The sequence below is a fragment of the Protopterus annectens genome, chromosome 16.part0 (assembly GCF_019279795.1).
Source record: "Protopterus annectens isolate FY-2018-M chromosome 16.part0, PAN1.0, whole genome shotgun sequence".
In the NCBI taxonomy this organism is placed as follows: Eukaryota; Metazoa; Chordata; order Ceratodontiformes; family Protopteridae; genus Protopterus; species Protopterus annectens.
The window spans coordinates 242,783,432-242,804,565 of NC_056750.1; the positions used below are offsets into that span (position 1 = coordinate 242,783,432).

The 21,134-nt window shown below is 41.2% G+C and overlaps 1 protein-coding gene across 1 annotated transcript in view; it reads right to left on the minus strand.

Annotated features, from left to right (window-relative positions):
• LOC122790582 (extracellular calcium-sensing receptor-like) overlaps nucleotides 1-21,134 on the minus strand; it is a 168,325-nt gene that overhangs the window by 71,690 nt on the left and 75,501 nt on the right. The gene's annotated exons all lie outside the window — the stretch shown is intronic.

The window sequence follows — 21,134 nt, forward strand, 5'->3', positions numbered from 1 at the left end:
TGTCATGCTTTGTTTTGTAGTGTGTGTGTGTGTGTGTGTGTGTGTGTGTGTGTGTGTGTGTGTGTGTGTGTGTGTGTGTGTGTGTGTGTGTGTGAGAGAGAGAGAGAGACATCAAGTTGGTATTTCTAGCAGAGTGTGTCATATTTCATAATAACTTGATGGAGCTTCTGTGATCTGAACATTAAACCCCATGAAGTTTTGCTCTTCTATCCTTATACTGTCATCTTTCTGCTCCCAGTTTTCCATTGTGCCTTCATCTCTGCATTTTTCTCTTGTGGAAAATTTAAATGCATTTCTGCTGCACCCTCATACCTGTTTCCAGTTTTAATCTAACATTTGAAATAGATAAAGGTCAACTCACAGCAGCAATGCTTGTTGCCTCAACCAAAGCATTCTACTTGGTCAGTACTCAGGATTTGGTAAAGGATAACTTAACTGTTCTCACTCTTCTGATGTACTTGATCATTCTGTATAAAAAGCGGTCTCATCTTGTTTGCAGAAGCCTTAGACTATGGTTTCTTGCAGGTCTCTGTCATAATCCCACTACTCTATTTTATTGAAACCTGCTATTCTGACCTCTCTAGTCTTAATACAATTCTTTCTGCCAGTGACATTATCATTAACAAATTCTTACTTCTTTCATCAAAAAACTTACTTAAACATGACCATGAAAATGTATTAGATTGAGTCAAAAATAAATCTAGTAGTCATAGCAATGATCTTTGGTTTATGGCCTAGGCTCAAACATGTCCTCATAAATGGTTTATCTCCAACTCAACAACTGGAAAATACTATAAACTTTAAATTCATAATGATCTAACAGCCTAATCATTTACTAAAATTAGCTATCAACCTTTCTAGGCATGGGCAATTGTATAAAGTCTCTCCCTTGAAGAAAAGAAGCCAATGTGAAATTGTATTCCTCCTACATTTTAAAATATGGCCAACATATTTACCTGACCTCCAAGTCAAAGAGAATAGAATTTGCACATTTACTGTAGCAACTTTTTCTGAATATATTTGCATGGTGATATAAAACATCAAATGCCTATCTGGCCTACTTCTTCAAACTCTTTAAAACTGACTCTCCATGCAGATTAACTCTAGAAACTGCCAAATGCAACTTTCAGTGTCAGATAAAGTCACAGCCTTGACGTACCCACAAAATAAAATTCAGTATAATTGTCTGTTCTTTTGAGTAACTGATACAAAATGTAAGGTACTCTTCCCTCCATCATCAGGGATTTACAGATTACAAAGAATTCAATTGGCTACTGGGGTGTACCTAAAAGATTTATCTAAATCCCGATGGATAAAACACCCATCTATTACCAGATTATCATCCTTCTTCTTACAGCACCTTTTTCTGAAGTTTCTGCTGAAAAATATTATTTCAGAAGTATTATTTATAATATGAACCTTCATATGCTTGTTGTGATGTTCTGATCCTGCCTCTGTTTATTTTGTGTTTTGTTTTGATGCATGTACTTTATTCTCTAAAGTAGCTCTGTCCTGTGTTACTAATTGTAAATTGCATCTGAGCAAAGTCTGAAATAAGTCCCTAAATGAATCAGTATATTCCTCTAGTTAAGAGACCATAGATAAATAAAATAAATGCATCTTGTTTTATTTTTCTTTTTGCTGACCTGGTTAATCCCAATAGGTTAGCAGCCTTTTCTCAGGGAAGTTAACAGCTATTTATCCTATTAGGGGAAATTTGGCAAGGGCATTTGGGGAACTTCCTCTACCTGTCATTGTTATGAGTGGGACCCATTTTGGAGGAGCACTTCCTGTTTCCATTCCAAGGGCAGAGGTGGCCTGGAGAAATAGGGAGGCAGATGGAGAGAGGAGATGATGAAGTGGTGAATAAAGTGGAGAAGAATGCAAACAATGAGACCAGAAAATGTGGTGCAGGGTTCTGAGTAATTGCGACAAAGAAATCTGTTTGGTGGAGATGAGTCAGCAAACAGTGAATGTGTAATTGCAACCCTCCAGTTGGGAGGGTTGCAGGATGATTTACTTAAAGAAATGGTGGTGCAGAGTTAGGCAGAAAATGAAGGAGATATTTCCTGAGGGGACATTATGGAGAAAATACAAAAGGAGGATTCAGATACAATCCTGAAGAATAGTGGTGAGATAGAAAATAAAACATATGTCAAGAAAGTAAAACAAGGCAAAAGTGGAGTAGCAGAAAAGGGGGCAGAAGAAAATAAAAAATGGAAGTATGTGATATGGATTCATAGTAAAGAAGACAAAAAAAGTGGACTGGTATGAAGTGTGGGGCAATTTAATAGCTCTTTTGTAAGTAAAAGCACAAGAGGTAAGAGCATTTATTCTTTGTAACAAAGAGATGTTTTGCAACATTAAATTTGAGACTGTTTTTTTCAATGGAAAATTTTCTTGGAGAATATGAAAATAAGAAAGATTGTAACCCATGGAATCTTTATATGATAAAAGCATTTAACAGGGAAACAAAAAATAAAATGAATGTACAATTTTGAACAGAGATAGAAAGAAAGACTTTGAAAGAATATTTGAAAACTTTATGTTAAGAAGTACTGGACATTGCAACAGGTTATGACAAAATGGGTTTATGGACTGGTGACTGGGATTATAATATTGTGTTAAAAATAGAAATAGAAAAAGTTATGCATATACCAAATATGATAAATGTGAATGGAAATGAGGTGCTGTAAAACACTGGGGACAAACCAAAACATGTTTTTTGTGGAAAATAAGGACATATGATAACTAACTATTACAAAAGAAAATGTTATATTTTTGAGAAAATGGGACGTGATGCTTAAAAATGTGAACTGAAATGTTATAAATGTAACAAAATTGGGGATTTATGTGTGGCTTGCAAAATGGAAATGAAAGTAGGGAAATTAAAAAGAAAGAGATGAAAATGAACAAAGAAAAGAAATTTTAGAAGTTGTAGAAATAGAAGAGAAACTAGATGAGGAAAAAAATAATAAAGAGGACATAGAAGAAGGTTCTGAAATAAGTGATGAAGAAGACATAAATTGAGAGAGAGGTAGCAAAAGAAAAATTCTATTGGTAAAAGGGTAAAAGACAGAAAAAGAAAATGTAAAGGGATAAGTACAAAAAATGGAAAGGGATAAAAAAGAATACACACACACACACACACACACACACACGCATATATATATATATATATATATATATATATATATATATAGCTAATGATTGTGGTTGCTATAATGATTAAGGTGTTTGACTCATAGCAGACACAAGGTACGATGTTTGAGTCTAACCTTTGTCATCTTTGAGAGGGAAATTGGCTAGGCCTTGAATGGCCTATTAAGAAAGCTAACCTATCAATTAGCTATGAACTTATAAAACCATGAATCTAAGGAAAAAGGACATTTTAGAGTGCTTTCTGTAAATGTGAATAGTATTAAGAATATAGTTAGAAGAATAGGGACTTCGGAGTGGTGTAATAAATGTGCTGTAGATGTAACTATTTCTGAAGACACAAGATTTTTAACAAATGAAGAAAGATTACAAACAGAGAAATTATGGAGAGGAAAGATAACATGGAATTTGGGAAATGAGTGATATTCTGGATTAGCTGTCTTCTGTAAAGATATAGTAAAGATATTAGATATAAACTTAGCAAAAATGGGAAGGTTAACCACTGTAGATTTAAAATGGAAAGAACAAGTCTACAGAATTACAACATTATATGCTTACACTAATTGTAAAGAAAGATCAGATTTTAGACTATCCCCAGGATTTAATAAAATATGTGTAGGCACCTTGTAGAGCCTAAATGGAATGTATCTGTGTACACAGCCACAGTTCCTCCTCAGCAGCGCACTATGCATATTAATGATGGTGCACTTTTGAGGGAAAGCATAGGAACATGATTATTCAATCTATGTAGGGAGAAGTGTAGAGGCTACCCATGGTTGTGGATGCCTGATCAGATATAATGTACAGGGTGAGGCTCCCTGTAATGCTTCCCGCTACTGTTGAAAATGCTGTGAATTGTTTTAAATGAGTAATGTTTTATTTTTATGAATTTTCTTTTCCTCTCTATATGTTTGCATGGCATGTCTTAGAGCACAGCAATGCCAAGTTGTGCTCACATATAGACAGCTGACACCTGCATCTAAAAATAGAAAACAGATGTAATTAATTATCATGTATTTTTTGGGTGTGAAGTGCAGCAGAGCTGAGTGGCACACATACGTACATAGCCAACACCTGTCAGACATCTAAAAATAGAAACTGGATATTATTATTTATGTCTAGGTTTGTTTAAGCTTGTTTGCATGGCGCTGTGCTCAACAATGCTCACAGGCAGCCTAGTAGTGTATGTTAAGGTCTACTAGTTATCATGCTATCCAAGTAGCTAAACGGATAGCGTTATGGTCTAATATGTAGTAGGTCCAGGGTTTGAGTCCATATCAGTCATAACATGTCTGTAATTTAATATGCTTTTTTTAATTTAATAAAAACATTTATGAAATATGGCAGTGCTGCATGGTGTGAAACGCTGCTTAAACATGCTAATGGCTACTATAGTTTGTGCGGTGCTAAGCTCTGCTAAAACCTCGGTTGTTCAAGTTTTCATGCTGCTTAGCTCTGCCTAGCTGGTTTGCGCACTGCTAAGCAATGTGGCACTTTTTTGAATGTAGCTCAATGAAGAATAATGTGGGAAAACTGCCTTTATTATGCACAATAGGCAGGAATTCTGCACCATTCCTCGAAGTCTAATCGACTGTGGATATGGGAGGTGCTGCTGGTGAAGGTGCATGCTTTCAGGCTCAGAGATGGGGTGTTCAGGAGTCCAGGGTCTTTGTTTGGGCTCCTGGTAAAAAATCATGAACCCAGGCTGTTGAAGGGTGGTTCCCAGGACTTGGAATGTAAGGCAAAGGCCAGGGACTGGTTGGCCAGGGAACTCACCAGTGCTACTGGTATCCCCGGCACAGGTGAGCAGTGTTGCCACCATTATGATGACCTGAAGAGGAGAAAGAGGGAAACTTTGGACACCTGGGTCCAAGAAGCCAGAGATGGGAATGCCCCATAAATATGTAAGTATGTTTACCAATATGTAAGCTGAATATCTGCAAACTAGTTTGCATAACGGTATGTTTCTCTCCCAACAGCTGCAGCTGAGAGAACTTGCAATGTTGGATCCCAAGCTAGGCACCTGACCAGGTTGCACTGTGAATGTGGTATGTATGGATTTATTATGCTAATTGTAATGCAATAAGCAAGAAAGAGTAAAGCATTTACTGCAATAAAGTATACACAACAAAAACTGTAGTGCAATAAATGGGCAAGTAGAACTGTAGTGCAATAAATGGGCAATTAGAGCTATGAAGCAATAACTAATAACAACTGTATTGCAATAAACAATAAAACATACAAATAACAGTAAGCAAAATGATGTACAGCAGGACTGTGTTGTCATAGCCATTACAGTAGAGCTGTATGCATTGCTTGTCTATGGTAAGGTTGCTGCAGTCAAGTCTAACACTGCAATAGCTAGAGAATGCAAAACTAATGGCCTGTAAACTGTACTGTGTAACTCATAGTACAGTACAAGGCTATCTCCAGGCCAATATCAGTCACATAATGCTCTCATTTTTACCTACCCCAGGAACAAAAGGAATATGGGTAAGGTAGGTTATGAGCAGAAATTATGTTTAGACTTCACAGACACTTATCAGCAATACCAATGAAGTGTTAATCAGCATTGTATCAGCAATACCAATAAAGTGTTAATCAGCATTGTTGATTCCTAAATACATCTGTGTAACAATTTCCAGTAAGGCTGTATTCCTTGCATGTCTGTACTAAGTTGCTGCAGTCAATTATTACAGTATTTGCAGATGCCCTCTGCAGTCACAGCTATTGGGTTCTATTCCCATGCCTGCCTGGCATGACAGCTGTCTAGTTTATGTACTGTACACAAACATGCTTCTCAAGTGTCACAATTTTACGTAATATAATTTATTTATTTAACATTTGTTAACCAGGAAAGTCAGACTTGGAACAAAGTCAATTTTCAGGGGAGGCCCAGGGAGAAATGCTCCAGATGCCTGTCTTTGTAACATGGGTGGAAACCGGAGCACCCAGAGGAAACCCACACAAATGCAGGGAGGACATGCAGACTCCACACAGAAGGAACCCCAGCCGAGAAGTGAACCAGAGAACCTCTTGCTGTGTGGCAACAATGCTACCGCTGCACCACTGCACCCTCCATAATTAAAACTGCCTAATCCATCTGTCACAGGATTACCAGAAAAATTATTACCTGGAAGGCAGTGTATTACCAAATCCACTTACAGAGCATCTTGGTAGTTATATAAGTTCACAATATGTGAAACTGTTCTGTGTAGTTCTGTACCTGAATTTATTACTGCTTGGCCCATACTGGCCCATGCTAACAGCTTGAGAGGTATGTATGTGCTACATCAGCTATAAGAGAATTGTAATCACTGTACTCAAAACTGACACTACACACTTGTAGAGCATTTATTTATAGTGTTTTCAGGGATATAATTTGCAATGTCAGTAATGGAATGTTTTTCTCTCTCCCCACCCCTTATCTTCATTTATTTATTATTGCTATTTATTATTATGATGTAATATTAACATATTTTGTTAACCTAACTATATTTTGGAACAATGTGGTTTATTATTGCTATGTTTTATTATGATTAGGTATTAACATATGTTGTTTAACTATATTTTGGAAAACATTTTATTATGATTCAGTATTGACATTTTGTTAAACTATTTTGTTAGCCTTATGCTTTTATTCTTACTGGCATGCTGTTAATATACTGACTATTATGTTATTTACTGTTGTGTTACAAATAATATACATTAATATGTATTTGGATTAATTAAAATGATGTTCCATTCTGGTAATACTAACAATGGTTTGGTTATTACTAACCTTAATGTATTGCTATACCTCATTTACTACAGCATGTCAAAGTAGGCCAGTTCTGGCTGATCCACCAACCTTGCCTCAACCGGCCATTGTACCGGGTCCCAGCGCAGCTATGACCCAGACTGGTGGTGACCGTCTGCTGCCCCTGTCCTACCTGTGGAGTTGGGTAGTACTGCCCCACAGAACAGGGACAGGTCCCCCTCTGGAAGCAGTGATAGAGGGGGTGTTGTCACCTGGGCTGAGCTGCCAGTCTTGGTGCACAGGATAGTCTACAGTGGGTTTGACCACTGCCTGCACCAGATTGAGAGCATGTTGGTTGCCTCACCCCGGTGCCCAGTCTCCAGCACTGCCACCCCTGGGGCAGTGAAGCAGCAGTGCTAACAGTCCCATGGGTGGGGATGTGAGTCATGCTGATGCCTTGTGAAGGCACAACAGACTTGGATTCCACAACACCCTCCCTATTCAATGTGTTCACCCCTCTCATGTGTTCTACACCCCCTTGTCTGCTGTCTTGTTTGTCTTGTCTGTCTGCAAATGCATCCTCACCGACCCAACTTACCTCCCACATACGTATCTATTTCCCTTCCCCAACATTCCATTCTCACCTTAAAAAAATGGGTATCTGTTCCAAAAATATCTTCCCATGCATAGCTCTCCATTTTGCACAAGGACACATGTAATTTGGTCCAATTGGCTTGATATCACAGTTATGTTGCCCTCACCCTTTTCTCTGGCAGTGAGAGTTCAAAGTCATGTACAAATTCTGTCAAAGTGCGCAGTTGTAACTGTACAAGAAATGAATAGCTGTGGTTCTTTCCTACACCATTCCTGCACATTCCAACCTGCCTTTCACTACATTTTCCCCCTGCTTGCACCCAATTTCACCACTTTCCTATCTCCCTATTTTTCTTATCTTTATATTTTTTAGTGCATTGCTGTGCAATGTGCTGTGCTGTGCAGCTTCGCTAAGCTCAGCTAAATACAACTATATTGACTATATGTGTTTTTAAACTTGTAATACACACACTTACAAAATAAATACCTTTCCACATTTCAAACCTGAGACCATTGCACGTGCAGACTTCTGCATTAACCTGCTAGACCACACAACTCTTAATTAAAGCATGTGGTTTAAACAAACATAATAATTGCAGGTTACAGTCATTAAGTATATTTCAGTAGAGCTGTATCACCTGTCATGCCGTGCAAACTTGATTAAAAGTAATGGAAAAAAAATGGGAGTGTGCCTTGGACTCTGCTGCAATAGTACACCACTAGAAAGCCAAAGACATAATAATGAATGTAAGTGAGGCCTGTGATAGCAGGAAAATGTGTCATTCATCAGCAACATGAAGAAAGACACCTGCTAAGGCATTAATGGCAAAATACTTCTTCAACTGGGACCCCGGTGCAGAAATGCATACATATAAAGCCATGCATATACTAATGGATGTATAAAATGTATGTCACAGCCAGTATGTATGTACATATATCTTGCAAATACACCTGATGTAGCAGTGACTCATTAGCTCAGTCTGTTAATTGCCTTACAGACACTACATTTTGACACACACTGTCCTGCGTTCAAACCTAGTGGTGTGTAGAAGTGAATTTACAGTATCGTGAAGGCAGCAATTAGTGACCAAGTCATGCACTTTTTATCCACACAATACTTTTCAAATAACATGTCTATTTTTCACTGATGGAAGTCACAGGCCTGCAGGTAGGAACACACTTCACATATCCCTATAGCAAAACTGTATGTAAATAATTTGTCATGTCATGCAGTAATATGCATTTATAGAGAATGTCAATGCAGGTACTGCAAATGAGGGCCACTAATATCAGAATGCATCACACAATCCTTCCAAAGTCACTGTGCAGATCATCATAGCTGCACAGCTAACATACACATTGGAAGTCCCTGCTTGTAACAAGGCCTGCCCTCATACTTACTGCAAATTACTACCAGACTGTAACACGTGGTCTGGCAGTTCCCCAAATGGTGGACATATCCTTATATTTATACCCCATCATACTCAAGGACACAACAAACATGTTACCTAGTACTCTGTTAGTGATACCATTGCCTAACATATCTTAAATGCATGCCTTAATTGGAGGGGAAAGGGTAGCCTCACACTGGCTCTGCCTCTACACAAGGCTGGCACAGCTCCCACAATTACTCCTACAGCTTCTTGTCCTCCAAAGTGTTCACATTCTCTGCCTATGTCTATTACCTGCAGCAGCTTTAGTCTGTAGCACATACATCTCTATGTAAAGGTTTCTGCTACAGGCCTAGCCTCTGAGATGATGTAGTCTCCTCACCCCAGTACTGTCCAGCACAACATATCAGCAAGGGGCCCTAATCTACATGAAGGCATTATATATTGTACAGTGGTTGCATATCATTGGCTGATGATAGCGCAAATCAGCTGTGTTGGCATTTCAGACCTACAGATTGGTTTAGAGGTAATCACCTGCTGATGAGTAGCATGTTTAAAAGGCAAGCAGCTGGCTATGGGGAAGCATTATGTATGAAACTTTCTTCACACAGAGTACAGCTTTGTGAAAACTTTATTATCACCACATATCAACAGGGGAGTACTGCACTCCATCAGGTATGTAACTGATTCCGTGTACAACATGATGCAGATGGGTGAATAGACTTATGGAGAATAGGGATTACAGCATTAAGCCTGTCTTAGACCTGTGATAATGACATGCCATTGATCTCCTGCTGTCTTACACCTTACACCAGGATATACAGTACATCAAGGCTGCATTGTCTTTTGTCATTGTGGTGCACTGGTCTCATTGGACTGTCCTTTTATAGTGGATGTAATAGCACACTGCTATTTGTGTGGCACTGTTTTTATGACATATTATCAAGTGGCTGCATCTGGGAGACACACCACAGTATACTTAAGTGTTGGGTGTATGATCATACAGCAGTGTCTGTCATGGCACATATGGGAATACCTGACTATTGCTACTATCTCAGTTGTATCCACACACTTAGTATGTTTGCACACTGTGGACTATGACATGCATGAGCAAGCAGTGGATAGTGTCAGCCATTTTGTCCTTGCTGTATCTCTACATAGTGTAGTTCTACGTATGTGATCCTGTAATGTGTTCCCCTTTTGTTGGCTTTCAGGAATCATGTACCCTAGACAATATGCACCGTTCTTGGATGCAGAAAATTAAATTATACTGGAAGGACTAAGGCAACATCATCACATCCCACTGTCCAGGGGGAGACAAAACAGGGAACAGCAGGCTGCATTGTGGACAGACCTTGTCCGTGATGTGAATGGCATAGGCCATCAAGGCAGGACATATGAGTAGGTTCAACACCACATAACAGACATGATCAATGCTGCATGATGAAGGGCAGTGGATGTAGCCAGGGATCATGGCATCATTGGTGGAGGGCCTACAGTGAAGCAACCACTCTCAGACACTGAGGAATTCCTGGTGAACCTAGGCACACAAAACAGCTTCCAGGCATCCATCACACCATACATCATGGAGCCAGGTGCCAAAGTTTCTACAGCAGAGAAGCATGCAGGTAGGTTTACTGTAATCAGCATTGTAATACTAGCAGTCAGTGTGTGAGGCTGTACATACTTTTACGTGGGTGTCAGGTCTTTGTTCTTTGGGGAGGGGAGTGTTTAACCTCAGTTGTACTCTCATGCTAAGAATGTGACCAATACAAAGAGTAACACAGTAGCTACTGTAAATGTGAGATATAGGGATGTATTACCTAGCTGTGCTGCAACATGCCTTGGTACTGATATTATCTTACCCTCAACTTTTCACAGGTCTGTCAGGTATTGGCCAAGGCCATGGCCCTGCTCCTAGTAAGCATCACATTATTTTGTTAAGGAACATTTATATTCTATTAAAGTTAAGGGCCAGAATAATGCCCTATTTAAACATATTTCCATGTGTAAACAGAGTAGAATGTTTGTATTTTTCATTCTGGAACAGGTACCTAAGGATCGTAGAGGGGGTAATCACAGGAGTCTAGATGAACAAAAAGAAACACTTTGGCAATGACAGTTAAGAGCAGATAAGCTTCTTGGTTTAAATGAGGCAATTATTCTAAAATGCCTTTTAAAAACAAAAGGTTGAAAGGAAAATAAATTAGGCAGTGAAATATGTATTTCAATATATTTGCTAAGATAGGTGTACTGGTTTTTTATCTGCTGTTTTAGCAAGTATAGTTTCATATTTATTAATTAAAAGGTAAATTGTACTGGTCAAGTTTTACTTGATTTACTTGAAGTGATTGTTATAAAACTCTTACGCTGAATGTGCATTTTGTTCTGAGGAAGTCTTTTTTGGATGAAAGGAGATAAGAAAAATGTTTGACTGCTAATCCAGTGGTGGGTCTTCGTTATTATGAGTACTGATGGATTTTTCATACACAATAGTGCAGATATTCATGCACCACTTTTTCTTTCTTATCACAAGTGACTGGGGGGTTGGTGTCTGTCCCCTACACAACCTGACGTCAGTGTCTCTTCAGACTCTGATGATGATGATGGCCACAGTGAGGCACAGGTGGGGGATGTGGGGGTTGAATCTATCCCAAAGGTAGACATCCCTCTTCTGCCTCTATTGTCACTGCACACAGTCCCCAGAGGCCACAGATATTGGACAGTCAGAGGGTGGGGACTTTGAACAGGACAGTGTGGCAACTATGGCTCCAGTGAGTGCAGTAACTGGCCATAGCCAGAGCTGGTGAAGTCCCACACAGGTGTGCTGACAGGAGTGCTTGTAGGAGGCCTGTTGTCCGATCACCACCTGTTGCGGGTGTCACATCACAGATCACTCTACACATATTTTGGGACATTATAGAGGCACATGTATGTTCTGAATGGAATACCAGACGTATGCTTAGAGTTATGGATACAGCACAGCCTGACATCTGTGACTGCCTCCACAGCATTAATCACACCCTGGATTGGTTCACTGATGCAATGGACAGAAGGTGGGTTGAGACAGTATCTGTCTTGGACTGCACATTGTCTGTGCTGGAATGCCTGGTTGGAGTTGAGCGTTGGACCCATGGATGTAGGTCAGCAATCCCCTCTGCTGAGTGTCCACGTGGCCTTGTACAATCATGCTCCCATAGTGGCAGTACATCCAGAGCTACAGAGGGGAGTGTGCTGTCCACACCAAGACATGGCAGGCCATGGTCTTGTGGTTCTGGGCAGTCCAGTGGGGGACATAGTCACAACAAACAGCAGACACCATCAGGTACTAGCACCAAATCTGACCTTGAGCATGGAGGTGTTCGTGCAATTCCTGGCAGAGCCAATTCAAGTGTTCGTGGCCAGAAATGGTGAATTGTCAACTCTACAATATATGGTCCAAAGCTGTCCAACATACATATTTGTAGGACTAGCACTCAGCTTGACTGTGTGCATGCACAAACTCACACACCACTATCAAATGCAGGTCACCTACAGACACACATGGCACCTCCCATGGTCCATCTTTCATGATTCCCTTCCTGACTTACACACATGCTGTTAACCATTTGGGTCAGCCTAGGACTCCTGCACCCCCACACAACACCTTGTGCAAGTGATGATACCTTTACCACATCCCTGTCATCCTCACCATCAATGCAGGGAGATGAAGCTATGTGTCTGACACAGGGTGACTATATTAGTTAACGTGCTTGTGTAATGCAGTGTTGTTTTGCCATGCCACTTGTAGTGGTTAACAACAGATACTGTATGATGGCATTTGTCATGAGTACGCCACATACTTTTGTGTACCTTATGTTGTATGATGTTGTACTGGCTGTATAGTTACACAATGGTCATGGATCTGTTTATGTTTCTGCTTCAGGAGTCTTTTGGGATAACCTGTGGATATAGAGCAGCAATAAAGCAGCACAGGGTGGTATGTCAGCAAAGCATAAATATGTCTTCAGCAAGGTACAGCACTATAAGTGCATGGCTCCATAGGTTCATATGTGTATAACAGGCTAACAAAGGACAATGGCAGCATTCAGTATACCCATGCATCATTAATCTATGATAAGCTCTGCTATGCTTGATAAATGTCACCAGGGTTTTAGGAACTAACACATCAACAAGCTGTGGTGATGGAGATGACCCATCTACAAACATCCTTCGTCCAGTACAGACAGTAGCCTGACACCAGTTATGATTGTCGTGTTCTGCATCCCACTGTATAACCTATACATTTATTTATTTATTTGTTTTACTTTATTTTACATTTGTTGACCGGGATAGTCCGACTGGATGCATGTCCATTTTCAGCGGAGGCCCGGGGAGAAAAGCTCCATGGGTAAGCAGATACAGCATTACATAATACCAGCATTACATATTACAAACAGACTATTTACAGAGATTACATAAGTAAGCAAGTTAAACAAATTCCACAGGTTAGAGTTATTCCTGAGCACAAGTCAGGATTAAATTAAATTACATAGTAAACTGGTTAACAGATTTTTACACATTCTAGAGAGAGTTAGCCAGGCTTGATACATTGACATAGCCAGTTAAGTGACAAATGTTGTTTGAGTCTAGTTTTAAATTGACCTAAGGTGGAAAGTAAGGTAATATCAGCTGGAAGAGAGTTCCTAGCTCTACTTACAGAGTTTGCAAAGAGAGAGTCACCAGCTGTGTTATAAATTTTGCTAGTCTGAATTAGTAGTTTGTTAGAGAATCGAAGCGGTCTAGGATTGTTATAGGGGTTGATAATATTTTTAAGTGCAGGAGTATTGTCTGGATTATAGAGGATTGTATAGGTCATAATCAGTTGGTTATATTGGATTAGGCTGGGTGGCTCAAGCCACCCAAGCTGATTTAGACTGATGCAATGATGTGTCCTAAAAGGCAGCCCAGTGGCAAACCTGGCAATGTGGTTGTAGCAAATTGAGAGTTTGTTAAGGACAGTCTTGTTTAAATTCGAGAGTAGAGGGGATGCATACAGAAGGGTTGAAAGAATGTGAGAGCGAGCTATGGCAATTTTAGCTGGAGTGGTTAGGAAGGCTTTTATTCTGTAAAGTGACCCTAGTTTTTTTATTGATGGTTTTGATAGTTTGGTTAACATGTAGGTCAAATTTTAGATTATTGTCTATGATGACACCTAATAGTTTTGTAGAGGGGTCAGGGGAGATTATTGTGCCATCATGTGAATTTATGGTAAAGGTGAAAGCGGTAGACCTACGTGTTGGCGAAAATAACAGCATTTTAGTTTTTTTTGGGATTTAGGATCAGACGACGTTCAGAAAGCCAGTTTTCTATTGCATTAAAGGTGGTCTGGGTAGCTGACCATAACTCTATTGGAGATGTGGCTGAGCAAATCAGAGTAGAGTCATCAGCATATTGGATACAGCTGACTTTTGGGATGCCAGTATAAAGGTCATTAATGAAGATGGAGAACAGCAAGAGCCCTAGTATAGAGCCTTGTGGTACGCCAAGGGTGTTAGGTAGAAGGTTAGAGAGTTTGTTCTGCCACAGGACAGCTTGCTGTTGACCATTCACGTAGGATTGAAACCATTGAAGTGCTCTAGTATCTAGACAGAATGTTTGCAGGGTGTGGATTAAAAGTTGGTGATCAACCATATTGAATGCCTTCGAAAGATCCAAGAAGAGGGCTGAGGATATATAATTATTGTTGAGATTATGGTTTATGGTGTTGGTAAAGGCTAGAAGGGCTGAAGTAGTGCTGTGATGAGGATGGAAGCCATGCTGAGTGTCTGCCATAAGGTGAATCTGGATTAGGTGGTGCATGAGTTGTCTATGAATACATTTTTCCATAATCTTTGCAAGTGGAGAGAGTATAGCTATTGGCCTATAATTGGAGAATTCAGTAGAGCTGCTTCCTTTGTAAAGTGGGATTACATAGGATATTTTCCAGATGGTGGTAATTTTAGCTTCTACTATGGTTTGATTGATTAGTATTGAGACGGGGTAAGCAATAGCATCAGCTGATTTTTGTAGGTACTCGGCAGGGAGTTGATCAGCAGAAAGCGTAGTGGGTTTTAATTTTTTGATCAAGGTATGGATAAGTGAAGCGGCAACTGGTTGGAAGCTGAATGCGAGTAGGTTTCTAGGGGTGCTACTTTCAGGACCAGGGGAGCTAGGAGGTAGTTGGCTAGCTAGGGCTTGAATTGTCTCAGTAAAGAATCGGTTAAAACTGTGAGAAACATCTTCAGAGGTTTTATTAATAATAGCAGCAGGGATTGGGGTTGAAGTTTACAAGGTTTCCTAAGGTGTCCTAAAGCTATAAGGTAAGTATTATAGCTCTTAATGTAACAGTCAGTTTACTTAAGTTACAGAGGAAGGAGGCAAACACTCAAGTAGAAAAAAAGAGCCCTATGGCTGACCAAAATGGTGACCTGCTTAATTACACAGCACTGTAAGTGAAAGCTTAACAAATGCTTTTTGTGTGCAACCTACATTGCTTAAATGCTGAGAGAAACGGATTGCAGTCCTGTAGACACCGTTTTGTAGGGAACTGTAGAGTTCAATCTGCTTAAATGCTGAGAAAAACTGATTGCAGTCCTGTAGACACCATTTTGTAGGGTACTGTAGAGTTCAATCTGAGTCACACCAAGTCAGCCAAGGGGGGAAGAAACAGGGAAATCCTAAGCACCTAGATTTGAAAATGATGCACATGATGTGTGTCACAGCAGTTGTGTGCTTTACATGTATGGAGTGTACTGTCTGTGTTACATTCCTGTCTCTCCAGCATGCAATATGCATACCACGGTGATGTTGCACATGTTTAGAGCAGGTGAGACATGTGTTAGTCCTGTCTTGGATACACAGGAGGTACACAGTGGGACTTGACACCTCCTTGTATGGATCCATACACATCTGCTTCAAAGCATTTAGAAGACAGACTACACATGTGTGTCCATGGCACAGACTCCTTAGAACATGTTATCTACACTGTGTATTAGTGTATCATGGAACCTGTATAGCTGCTACAGTCATACAATATGCCTGTGTAGTGACATGGCAAGGGTACCATTGCACACAATAAGAGGTGTGATGACTGCCACATTCAGTATAGCAGTGACAGTCTGAGATTTACATCCCAAACCTGTCAGTAAACAGTGAATGCATCCTCGCATCATACAGACCAATGAAAGGCAAAGGCTACATTACTCATGTCCATAACTTCATGGGTAATGGCTCAACTGTGTGTGGTGTGTGTGGACACTACAGTATTTTGCAGGGGTGGATGATTTCCCACAGGATAGTATTGTGCAGTTGTTGACATTTAGTATTTGTCACTGGCTCAACAATGGACTGTGTCTTAGGCCATCCTGGATAACAGTTTGTTCTGTGTGGGATTCTGTGACAGCTGCTAATATGCAATCATCTGCTAATGTACTCAGTCAGAGGTCACTGACAGTGGCTGTGACTGTAAAGAGGAAATAGCTAGAAGGGGTACACCAATAATGGAGGATGGTGAACTCCACAATTGACTGGCATCACTGGAGCATAGGTCTCCCAATGCTATGTTCCCTATGACTCACAGACACTTGCCTATCTACCAGCTGACATAACACTCTGTACATGAAGTACACAGTGTCCACCATGGACTGTTGGCCTAATGTTCTCATACACCTTGTCATGCCATGGTTTCTGGGGTGAGACTGATGTCTGGCATCCATTGCATAATGTAACAGTCAATGGACTCTACCAGTCACAGTTGGTAGGCATGATCTGGCCTTGTCCAAAAGTAACAGTGTTTGATCCAGTGTCAGTAGGTGTATGACAGTGTTACTGCTCGTATACATGCTAACTCCTATCATGGCATTTCAGGTGACATGACTCAGAAATCTGGGGACATCTCTTGGCACCATATGCTAGTTGTCCCCTGTGCACATAAATATTGCAGTTACATCAAGCATGTTGCAACAAGAGAGTCATGCAAGGTGTCTGTTCAGAGCACAGACAAATACGTTAGGGAAGTGTAATATGTACAAAGTACAGTTGTGTACACTTACCATAAATGTAGATGTTCGAGTGTATTCACTGTTGCAGTCATTACAATTGGGTTATCCTGCTGACAGGCTACCCTCAGTCGGCCTGAATTCCAAAGTCCTGGTCCGGCGTCAGTTGCTGTCGCCTCTTCCCTGACATCAGTGCACCAGGGGTATAAAAGATGCAGCCGACGCCATTTTCTTCAGTTTTTCTTGCCTCAGATGTCAGGTGCCCCCAAAAGGGTAGACTAAAAATATGTCATGCATGCACCAAAGTATATATTTTGCCTTCATCTACAAGCAAATACACCACATAGGTTGTATAGAATAGAGAAGTACAGATAAGTTCCAGCAAAGAAAAGGGGGATGGCAGGTGGGTAACCTGGACTGCAACAGTGAATACACTCAAACATCTACATTTATGGTAAGTGTACACAACTGCACTATGTTCTTTGTGTTTCACTGTTGCAGTCATTACAATTGGGTTGAATCCCAAAGCTAAGGTTGGGAGGCTGGAGCTAAATAGCATTAGGGGCGGCTATTAGGCCCTGCAGAACTGCAGTGGCAAAGCCTGCCCTGGATTTAGAATAGAGTGGTAAGTGATAGTGCTTTGTGAAGGTGTGCACTGAACTCCAAGTAGCAGCCTCTAAAATGTCTTTGGTTGGTACTCCCTGAGAAAGGCTGCTGAAGTGGCTGCTGCTCTGGCTGAATGTGGTCTAATACCCTTAGGCACAGGCTTGTCATGTTGAGAATAGTAGAAACGAATGCAGTGAGCTATCCACTTTGAAATAGTCTGCTTTGAGATAGCCTTTCCTTGTGATCCTGTGGCATATGCCACCAGTAATTGCACTGTCTTTCTGAAAGCTTTGGTTCTGTTCGAGTAGAAGTGTAGCTGTCTGTGTATGTCCAAAGAATGCATAATTCTATCCCCCTTATTCTGTGGGTTTGGATAAAAGGTAGGCAGATGAATAGTTTGGTTAAGGGCCACACTGGACACTACCTTAGGCATAAATGTCGGGTTTGTCCTCAGAGAAACCCTGCCTGGATAAAAAATGATAAAAGGTTCCACAGCCATGAGTGCCTGTAGCTCTGAGACTCATCGACATTATTGCTAGGAGCAGAGCTGTTTTCCAAAATAAAAACTTTATATCAGCTGCAGCGGCTGGCTCGAAAGGAGGCAGGGTGAGTTTTCCAAGACATAATTGAGGTCCCATGCCGGTATTGGTGATCTCCTTGGAGGCCTTAAATTTTTGGCCCCTCTGAGGTACTGCCTTAACAAAGGATGAGAAAAGATTGGTGGCTCTGTATTGTAATGAGCCAAAATGGCAGAGGCATGAATTTTTATAGATGAAAAAGATAGGCCTTTGCCCAGCATCTCAGTCGAGTATTACAAAATCTGAGGAATGTTTGGTACAGCAGTGTCAATTCCTTGTGCCTGGTTCCAAGCACAAAATCTCTTCCATTTTCCAGCATAGGATTTTCTAGTACTAGGCCTCCTGGCCTCCAAAATGACATCCATCACCGCTTTAGTGAGAGGTGTGTTTTGTATGACTACATTATCCGCCATGCTGCCAGATTTAAGGTCTTGAGTTGGCTGTGCAGGATCTGATTGTTCTGCTGGGACAGTAGATGAGGTACTTGAGGTAAGGCCCAGGCTGGGCATTGAGACAAGCTTCTTAGGATTGGATACCAGTACTGGTGTGGCCAGTCTGGGGCAATCAGTATAATTTTTGGCTTCTCCTGTCTGACCTTTAGGAGTACCTTAGGGAGGAGAGGCAGAGGAGGAAAGGCATATACTGTTAAGTTTTTCCAGCTGAAAGATAGGGCATCCACTTTCCATGCTTGTCTGTGATAAGTCCTTGTGCAGAATCTCTTTAGTTGGCAGTTGTGGGGTGAGGCAAATAGATCTATGTCCGGGCATCCCCATTTCCTTGTTATCATGCTGAAGACTTGTGGATCCAATTTCCACTTGTGGGGATCCATGAGGTTTCTGCTTAGTTCATCTGCCAGAGTATTTATCTTTCCTGGCAGGAATTGTGCCTGCAGATGCACTTGGTAAGTCAATGCTGTGTCCCACAAAGTCATGGCTAGTCTGCAAAGGGGGTAGGAATGAGTGCCTCCCTGCTTGTTTATGTACCACATGACCATGGTATTGTCTGTCTTTATCAGTAGTTGTCCCGGATGAAGTAGGTCCTTGAAGGCTGTCAGGACATTTTGAACAGCTAGCATCTCTTTTTGATTGATATGTAGATGCATTTGGTTTGTGGACCATGTGCCTTGAATACATCTTCCTGCCATGTGGGCTCCCCAGGAATAATCCGATGCATCCGTTGTTAATATCTGTGTGGCTGGGGGTTGAGTGAATGGCTGCCCCTTGTTCTGGTGACAGGCCTTCGCCCACCATCGAAACTCCTGCTGCAGGCAGGGAATGAGAGTAACTATTGTTTCCAGGCTGTGGCAATGTTGAGTCCAAACACTTTTTAGGTACCATTGAAGTTTCCTCATATGCAGTCTTGCATATGGAATTAGTAGAATGCAGGATACCATGAAGCCCAAATCCTGCAGAATTTTTCTTGCAGATAACTGGGCCTTTGTTGCCAACAGTTTGAAATAGGTAGTCAGTTGTCTTAGTTTGTCTGGCGTGAGATAAGCCATCTGGGCAGTTGTATTTAAGCTTGCACCCAGGAATATTATCTCTTGAGAGGGTAGTAGTTTTGATTTCTTTTCGTTGACTGTGTACCCTAGGCATGATAGTAATCTCTTTACAAATGCCAGATGCTGTAGTAGAATGTTCTTGTTCTCTGCTTGAATGAGGCAGTCGTCCAAGTAAGGATATATTTGTATTCCTCTTTGTCTGCAGTATACAATTACTGGTGCCAGGCACTTTGTGAAGACCCTGGGCACAGTAGATAAGCCAAAGGGCAGTGCAGAGAATTGGTAGTGCAGCCTTGAATCTGAGGTATCTTCTGCATGTTTGTCTGATTGGGACATGCAGGTATGCCTCTTTTAGATCTAACATCACAAGCCAAGCCTTCTTGCTCAACATGGGCAGAAGCTGCTGTAGAGTCAACATTTTGAATTTTGGAATGTCCATATATGTGTTTAGAATAGATAGGTCCAGTATTGGTCTCCGGACTTTGTCCTTTCTGGGTACCAAGAACAGTCTTGAATAGAATCATTGTCCCTGCTCTTGCTCTGGTACTTGTTGAATGGCCCTCATGTCCATGAGGGATGAAACTGTTTTTTGTGCCTCTGCCCATTGATTGTGTGGCAGGTCTGGCATACCATTTGGCCTTGGCAGGGTGTGAAAGTGGAACCTGTAGCCTTGTGATACTATATTTAGAACCCATTTGTCCTGGGTGATCATGTGCCAATTTTGCGAAAAAAGTGCTAGTTTTCCCCCTAAAGGGGCTGTCAAAAGATAAGTGATTGGAGCTGGAAGGGGAAAGTCATTGAGACTGTTTCCTGTATGGCTGTTATTTTTCCTCTCCGCTCTTGGAAGTAGAAGCACCCCATTGTTTAGGCCTGTATGAGCCCTTGAGCTGTGATCTGCCTCTGGGGGGTCTGTATCTGCCACTTTGTGGCCTATCGGACATTGGAAAGGACCAAATCTTTGTAGGCCAGTTCCTGCTAAATCTGGGAGGCTGTACCTGCAAGAAATCCTTGACTGTTTGCATAGACTTAGCTTTGTCCTCCATTTTCTCAGAGTCCTCATAGGGAGGAAGAGAATATTCCTGTTCAGATGAGGAATCAGAGGAAATGGAAACCTGGTCTGAAGATTCATATTCTACCTCTTGCCTAGGCCTCTTATCAGAAGGGAGATGGGAACCCCTGATCAAAGTAATTAGGTCTTCAGCCATTTTAAGCATCTGTTTCTTAGGCATGGAGGCCTGTCCAGGAGAATACTGTATTTGTTTCTTTGTCTTTAGAGTTGCTGTAGTCTTTGCTTTTGAAGCTGAAGTAGGTTTTACATATAACTGTGTAGGCCTGAAAACACCCTCAGAAGCCGATGCCTGCTCAGCGGCTCCGGACCCATCTGAGGGAATAGTTTCTGAGTGTCCAATACCTTGAGTTTCCAACAGCCTTGTCGGCTCCACGTGGGAGTCGGAAGCGGCCTGTGGCTCTGTGGTAGCGGGCGTCAGGGGCTGCGAAAGCGCATCACTGAGAACCAGCGAACCGGCGACAGGCCTAGCAGAAGCTTTG